An 8,985-nucleotide genomic window follows, 5' to 3' on the forward strand; every position below is an offset into this window, starting at 1 on the left:
GGATAAAATACACTGGTTTGACTTGGCTAAACTAACAATAGATGAACTGACACAGAGGAGACAGGAAACACAGGGATAAATACACTGGTTTGCTTTGGCTAAACATACAAGTGAACTGGACACAGAGAGATAGGAAACACAGGGATAAATAGCACTGGTTTGCTTGGCTAAACATACAAGATGGAACTGACACAGAGAGACAGGAAACACAGCGAAAAAATACACTGGTTGACTTGGCTAAACATGACAAGATGACTGGACACAGAGAGACGGAAACACAGGGATAAAATACACTGGTTGACTTGGCTAAACATACAAGATGACTGACACAGAGAGACAGGAAACACAAGGGATAAATACAACTGGGTTGACTTGGCTAAAACATCAAGATTGAACTGACACAGAGAGACGGAAACACAGGGATAAATACACTGGTTCACTTGGCTAAACCATACCAAGGATGAACTGACACAGAAAGACAAGGAAACACGGGATAATCACTGGTTGGACTTGGGCTAAACATACAAGATTGAACTGACACAGAGAGACAGGAACACAGGGATAAAATACACTGGTTGAACTTGGCTAAACATACAAGATGGAACTGACACAGAGAGAATAGAACAGACATCAGGGAAAATACACTGGTTTGACTTGGCTAAACATAAAGAGATGAACTGACACGAGAGACAGAAACACAGGGATAAATACACTGGTTGACTTGGCTAAACATACAAGATGAACTGAACACAGAAGAGACAGGAAAACAACAGGGATAAAATAAACTGGTTGCACTTGGCTAAACATACAAGATGAACTGACACAGAGAGACAGGAAACACAGGGATAAAATACACTGTTGACTTTGGCTAAACATACAAGAGTGAACTGACAACAGAGAGACAGGAACACAGGGACTAAATACACTGGTTCACTTGGCTAAACATACAAGATGAACTGACACAGAGAGACAGGAAACACAGGATAAATACACTGGTTGACTTGGTAAACATACAAGCATGGAACTGACACAGAGAAGACAGGAACAACACAGGGATAAATACACTGTTGACTTGGCTAAAACATCAAAGATGGAACTGACACAGAGAGACTAGGAACACAGGGATAAATACACTTGGTTGACCTTGGTAAAGACATACAAGATGAACTGACACAGAGAGACAGGAAACACAGGGATAATACAACCTGGTTGACTTGGCTAAACATACAAGATGAACTGACACAGAGAGATAGGAAACACAGGCGAAAATACCCCCCCCAACTGGGTTGGACCCCTTGGCTAAACATCAAGATGAACTGACACAGAGAGACAGAAACACAGGAATAAATTACACTGTACTGGGCTAAACATACAAGGATACTGACACAAGAAGAGACAGGAAACACAGGGATAAATAACTGGGGAAAATAAAAGTGGGACACTGGGAGGGGTGGAGACAATCACAGAACAGGTGGAAACAGATAGAGGGCGTGATAATAGTTCCAGGTAAGAATTATTTTCAGCTCCATGGTAGAACCCTTTCCGGTGCATGGTTCTAGAATTAAATCTAAAAAGGTTCTACTAGAACCAAAAAGGCTTGTCCTATGGGGATAACTAAATTACCCTTTGGAACCCTTTTTCTAAGTGCCAGGTATGAACTATCCTGAACTGGATCATTGAGAAGATTTTAACCCATGTAAGAACCGCTTGCCAACAAGCAATTATTAAACTATTGTTGTGGTAGCAGAAGCTATAAGCCCCTTTAGAGAAAGCCCCTGATAGATCATCGAGCCTCATCACCCACTGGTCATTCACAGTTGGTTGTGGAAAAGTACTCAATTGTCATAACTTGAGTAGAAGGAAAGATACCTTAAATGAAAATACTAACTTGAAGTTAAAATCTTAAAGTAATTTGATTTTACCCATATACTTAGCATCAAAAAGTAAATGCAATGGCTAAAGTGTATTAAGTTATCAAAAAGTAAAAGTATAAATAATAAAAAATTCCTTATATTTAAGCAAAACATACGGCACAATTTTATTTTTATTTTATGGATAAAAGCCAGGGGATACACTCCATCAACTCAGATATCATGTCAACACCCCGCATTTGTGTTTAGTGTGGTCTGCGATCAGATGCATTAGGGATACCAGGGATGTTTCTCTTGATAAGTGTATGAATTTGGGGACCCTTTAGCCTGGTCAAAATTTACAGTACTTTTGGTGTCAGGGAAAATGTAATGGAGTAAAAAGTACCCACACTATTTTCTTTAGGAATGTAGTGAAAGTAAAAGTAAAAAGTTCGTTCAAAAACTATAAATAGTAAAAGTACAGATACCCAAAAAAACTTACTTAAGTAGTATTTTAAAAGTATTTTTTCTTCAAGTACTTTACCACAACTGGTCATTCATATGATTTAACGTTTTGTTTGGATCGTTCAGGGTCACTAATTCAAATACTGACTGTTTTATACTTGCGGCTACTCTGCTGCTTATTATCAAGCCTGTCTGTTTATTCTCAACCTGCCTTTGTTTGCACAGGCAGAGCAGAGAGCAATTTAAACTTGAATCACTACAGTATGTAACCATATACAGCAAATGAATCTCAGACATGGGCCTTTTGAGAGGCCTTCAAAGTGTACTTGTGTGCTGTGGTGTGTGTGTGTGTGTGTGTGTGTGTGTGCATGTGTGGTGTGTGGTGTGTGTGTTGTGGGTGTTGTGTGTGTGTGGTGCAATGTGTGTGTGGTGTTGTGTGCATGTGCGCGTGTGTGTGTGGTGGTTGTGTGTGTGTGTGTGTTGTCGTGTAGTGTGTGTGTGAGGGTAGTGTGTGTGTGTGTGTGTGTGTGTGTGTGTGTTGTGTGTGTGGTGGTGTGTGTGTGTGTTGTGTGTGTGTTGTGTGTGTGTGTGTGTGTGTTGTGTGTTTACAGATGCAGACCGTTACACATACACACTCACACCACAGCACATATAAGCAATGACAAAAAGCCAAACAGGCAGCTAGTCCGTCCCTGAAAGCTGCAAGGCTTCTAAAACCATTCTCCAAAATACACTACATGTTCAATATTGAAATGGCTTACTACAGTACTCTGGTTATACTTAAACAAAATTGTAGAGGCTAGTGGTATTTTGTGCTCAGTTCAAACAACTGCTTGCTTTATCAATGTATTCTCTGCTGGTTCTTTCTTGTCATCCACCAAAAACATAATTCATCATAAGCTGATGACCCCTACATGTAGCATATGGAATTGTTTTATAAAGTTGGGTTTATTCATCAGACAAGTGCATTTGGGAAGAAAAAAAAACCTTGTACGAATGTGGTATGGATGGGATAGGGTTTTGACAACGAACTATAGCAATCAAGCAAACAAGAGTAGGACGCGAAACTTCCATGAGGCATGTTAAGAGGAAATGAACACTGTTCGTTAAGGTTTCCAGTGTATTTATGTTAACCTGCGTCATGTTGTGTTTCCTGTCTTTTCTAAGGTATATCGCTGTGTTCTATTGATTCATGTTAACTTTTTTGCCAGTTATGTTGTCCCCTTCGTGTTTTGCAGTTGGTTTCAACTTGAGTACCCCTATTTTTAATCATTTCATTTCTGTAACCGTTGCGTCAATCTGTTTCTTCACCGCATGTCGCTAATGTGCATCACGTTATCGTTACCCTCTGACTATCATTCAACCTGCATTTCATGTTGATGTTTTTTCCATCCCATCCATACAACCGGTTTGTCTTACAAACATGTTTTACACAACCATTGTGTGGGTGTCTCCACAATGCAAAAAAATAAAATCTAAAAAAACGACATGCTCTGCCATCAACTTGAAAAATGTTTACAAGAGCTATTTTAGGGAATAGCCACGACAGCTAAAAGGTACATACATTTAAACACATACACACACACAGACACAAGTGCACACACACACACAAACACAACGCCACACCACACAAGAAGGCCGTGGCCTTTACCTTTTTAGTGTTTGGCTGTGCTTATTGGAGCGTGATGTCTATGCTGTGGCTAGCTCTCAACAAATGGCCTCAGCACAGACCCCATTTAAGTTAAGAAGCCACTGAAGAGCCTGACTCAATGCCAAAAGCGAGAGAAGAGAGAGTAAAGAGAGAGAGAAAAAAGAAGAGAGAAAGAGAGAGGGAAAGAAAGAGAAGGGTGAATGGAATGACCGCAGTAACATTTAACTTTAAGTCCGTCCCATCGGCCCGACCCGGGCGCGAAACCAGGGACCCTCTGGACACATCAACAACAATCACGCCACGAAAGGCATCGTTACCCATGCGCTCCAGTCGCACCAAATCCGCAGCTAAGGTGGAAATGGTGGGTGGATAAGAGGTAGAGGGTAAGAAGGAAGGGGAAAATGGGGTTAAAGGGAATCTGTTCGAGGAAAGAAGAGAGTGATATGAGAGAAGAGATACAGTGCCTTGCAAAAATAATTATCCCCATTGGATTTTCCTTTTTGTTGCATTAACAACTTTAATTTAAACATATTTTATTTGGATTTCATGTTAATGGCATACAAAAAATAGTCCAAAATTGGTGAAGTGAAATGAAAAAATATATATAAAAAAAAAAAAAACGGAAAAAGTGGTCAATGCAGTACAGTTGAAGTCGGTAGTTTTACTACACCTTAGACCAAATAGATTTAATACGTTTTTCACAATTCCTGACATTTAAAAAATTCCTGCTTAGGTTCAGGTAGGATCACCACTTTATTTTAAGAATGTGAAATGGTTCAGAATAATAGTAGAAGAAGAATAACTTATTTCAGCTTTTAAAAAATACTTTTCATCAATCAAAGTGGGTCAGTTTTCATACAACCAATTAGTAATTTGGTGCATTGGCCTTTGAAATTGTTTTTAACTTGGGTCAAGTGTTTCGGATAGCTTCCACAAGCTTTCCCACAATAAGTTTGGGTGAATTTTTGGCCCTTCTGCCTGACAAGAGCTGGGTTGAAACTGAGTCCCAGGTTTTGTTAGGCCTCACTGGCTCGGCACCACATTTTCATGTTCCTGCCCACAAATTTCCTATACGATTGAGGTCAGGGCTTTGTGATTGGCATCCTAATACCTTGACTTTGCTGTCCCTTAAGCAATTTTGCCACAAACTTTGGAAGTATGCTTGGGGTCATTGCCCAATTGGAAGACCCATTTGTGACCCCAGCTTGTTACTTCCAAATGAATGTCTTTGAGATATGTTTCAAATATATCCACAACTCATTTTCCCCGCGTCCTCATGATGCCATCTATTTGTGTATGTGCACCAGTCCCCTCCTGGCGTAAGCACCAACCAAAAACATGATGGCTGCACCCCCTGTGCCTTCAAGGTTGGGATGGTGTTCTTCGCTTGCAAGTCTCCCCCCTTTTCCTCCGAACATGCGGTGGTCATTATGGCCAAACAGTTCTATTTTTGTTTCAAATCAGACCAGAGGACAATTTTCAAAAGTAGATGTTTGTCCCCATGTGCAGTTGCAAACCGTAGTCTGGGCTTTTCTTATCGGGCGGTTTTTGGAAGCAGTGGCTTCTCTTCCTTGCTGAGCGGCCTTTCAGGTTATGTCAATATAGGAAACTCATTTTACTGTGGATATAGATACAAATTGTACCTGATTCCTCAGCATCTTTCGCAAGGTCCTTTGCTGTTGTTCTGGGATTGAATTTGCACTTTTCGCCAACAAAGTTCGTTCATCTCTAGGAGACAGAACTTGTCTCCTTACGAGCAGTATGATGGCTGCGTGGTCCCATGGTGTTTAATACTTGCGTATATTGTTTGTACAGGATGAAACCATGTTTACCCCCCTAGACCTCAAGGCGGCGTTTGGGAAGGGAGTGGGGGGGAAAAAAAATAGTGCTGCCCTAGGAAAGAACCAGACTTGTGGACGGTCTACAATTTTTTTCCTGATGTCTTGGCTGAATTTTTTAAACGATTTTCCTCGGCCTACATCCCCGGCCCCTGCATGATGTCAAGCCAAAGGACGCCACTGAGTTTTGAAGGGTGGCCCTTGAAAATACAATCACAGTGTAACAAAATCTCCCAATGGCTTCAAGTAATTAATTTGTCAATTAGCTTCGAGAAGGCTTCCAAAAGCCCATGACAAACATGTTAAGAATCAATTTTTTCCCTCCTGGAATTTTTCCAAGCCTGTTTTAAAGGCACAGTCACTAGTGTATGTAAACTTCTGACCCACTGGAATTGTTATACAGAGTGATTTATAAGTGAAAATGATCTGTTTTTGAAAATACAAATTGTTGGAAATTACTTGTGTCATGCGCAAAGTAGATGTCCTAACCGATTGGCCAAAACTATAGTTTGTTAACAAGAAATTTGGTGGACGTGGTTGAAAAAAGTTTTAATGATTCCAACCTAAGGTATGTAAACTCCGACTTCAACTGTATGATTCACGCCACTTTGCTGTGAAGCCCTAAATAGATCTGGTACAACCAAATTACTTCAGAAGTCAAGTAATTTCATTAAATAAAGTGCACTGTTGTAAATCTAAAGTGTCACATCCTTCATTATCTATAATCCTGTTCTGAAAGGCCCCAGCGTCCGGCAACACCACTAGCAAGGGGCACCACCAAGCAAGCCGGCGACCATGAAGACCAGGAGCTTCTCCAATGGTCAGGACAAAAGTTGTGGAGTTGAACAGATCAGGGTTGGGTTTAAAAAAAAATTATCCAAACTTTTGAACATCCCACAAGAACACCGTTAAATCCATTCTAAAAAAATGGAAAGTTATGGGCAACCCACACAAACCTGCCCAAGAGAGTGCCGCCACCAAATCTCATGGACCAGGCAAGGAGGGGCATTATCAGAGAGGGCAACAAAAAATTCCAAAAGATTAACCCTTTGAAGGAAGGCTCTGGTAAAGCTCCCAAACAGTGGGAGATTGGCTGTCCTGGACCACCTTACCGTACACTCCACAGAGCTGGTCTTTACGTAGAGTGGCAGAAAGAAAAACAGATTGGCTTTAAAAAAAGAAACAGAATGGTTTTTTGTTCCGCCAAGGTATGTGGGAGACTTTCCCAAACATATGGAAGAAGGTCTGGCCAGATGGACCTAAAATTGAGCTTTTTGGTGGCCATGAAGGAAAACGCGATGTCTGGCATCAAAACCAGCCCCTCTCATCACCCGCAAGATCCCCACAGTGAAACATGGCGGTGAACAGCATCAGGCTGTGGGATGGATGTTTTTTCATCGGCAGGGACTGGAAACTGGTCAGATTGAAACGAATGAAATGGATAGCGCTAAATGACAGGGGATTGGACTGGTCTACTACTAATTGTCTTCCATGCCATGTGTCCTTCTCAGTCATCGTTGAAGATTGGTCCTACTACTCATTGTCTTCATGTCTGTGTCTTCCTCAATCATTGGTTGAGACTGGTCTAATAAGCCTACTTAATTGTCTTCCCATGTCCATGTGTCTTTTCTTCAGTCATGTTGAGACGGTCTCCTACTATTTGTCTATCCCATGCAATTGTGTCTTCTCAGTTCATTTGAGACTGGTCTCCTATCTATTGTTCCTTCTTCCATGTCATGTGTTCCTCTCAGTCATGTTGAGACTGGTTCTACTACTTTGTCTTCCATGCCAATGTGTCTTCTCAGTTCATGTTGAGATGGTCTCCTCCCCTTACATTGTCTTCCCTGTCATGTGTCTTTCAGTCATGTTGAAGACTGGTCTAACTACTATTGTCTTCCGCACTGTCATCGTGTTCTTCTCAGTCTGTTGAGACTGGTCTACTACTATTGTCTTCCATGTCATGTGTCTTCTCAGTCATGTTGAGACTGGTCTACTACTATTGTCTTCCATGCCATGTGTCTTCTCAGTCATGTGAGAGTGGGTCTCCTACTATTGTCTCCCATGTCAATGTGTCTTCTCAGTCCATGGTTGAGCTGGTTCCTACTACCTATTGTCTCCATGTCATGTGGTCTTCCTCAGTCATGTTGAGACTGGTCTAAATAACCTACTATTGTCTTCCATGCCATGTGTCTTCTCAGTCATGTTTGAGACTTTGTCTACTAACTATTGTCCCTTTCCATGCCATGTGTCTTCTCAGTCATGTTGAACTGGTCTACTACTATTGTCCTTCCCATGCCATGTGTCTTCCTTTCAGTTCATAGTTGAGACTGGTCTACTACATTGCTTTAAATGTATTTTATTATCTATTAATTATTGTTGTCGTTTTTTTGATGCCTTAAATTGCTGTTGGTCCCAACATTTTTTTATATGTTAAACTTTGAAACAATGTAAGTAATTTAACATTGCCATGTCAATAAAGTCTACTGAATTGAATTTGGGGATTTGATTAGTGAGAGGCGAGAAGAAGCATGGGATGAGGAGCAAGAGAGAGGGAGAGAGGAGAGACGAGCGGAGAGCGAGAGAGAGAGAGAGGAGAAGTAGAGAGAGGAGAAGAGAGAGAAGAGAGAGAGAGAGAGAGAGAGAGAGAGAGAGAGAGAAGAGAGAGAGAGAGAGAGAGAGAGAGAGAGAGAGAGAGAGAGAAACAATGAAAATGAAGAGGAGAGTGGTGAAGATTGGGAAGCAGTGCGGGTTGAGGTGGTTTTTTTTCAGTTGGGTTGCATTAGGCAATCACTCTTACGCTATTATAACAGCTCGTGATGGGCATTTTTACACGAGATGTGTTTGGTCTTAAAACTAATTTCTGTGTTCTAATTTTCATGTGCTGTTCTAATAACCAATTTCTAGATTTTTTGGACAACCACACACTTAATGATGAGTTTGGTGGAGAGGTTTTGGTGGGATAATTGTTGGTAATACAAAGAGTGCTTCTAATGAATGCTTTCCCCCAAAACACAGGGATGACACTACGTTTTGGGCTGTTCACAAAAATTAAAATGTGTGATGGATTGGAGGGAGAAAGAAACTCCTGACACCCACATTGCTTCATATTAGTTGGTTCAATGGACCGCTCGTAGTTAAAGGCGAATAGCTGAACCCAGATCTAGTATTTTTTGATGTTCAT

Source organism: Salvelinus sp. IW2-2015, unplaced genomic scaffold, assembly GCF_002910315.2.
Source record: "Salvelinus sp. IW2-2015 unplaced genomic scaffold, ASM291031v2 Un_scaffold2367, whole genome shotgun sequence".
NCBI classification, from domain to species: domain Eukaryota; kingdom Metazoa; phylum Chordata; class Actinopteri; order Salmoniformes; family Salmonidae; genus Salvelinus; species Salvelinus sp. IW2-2015.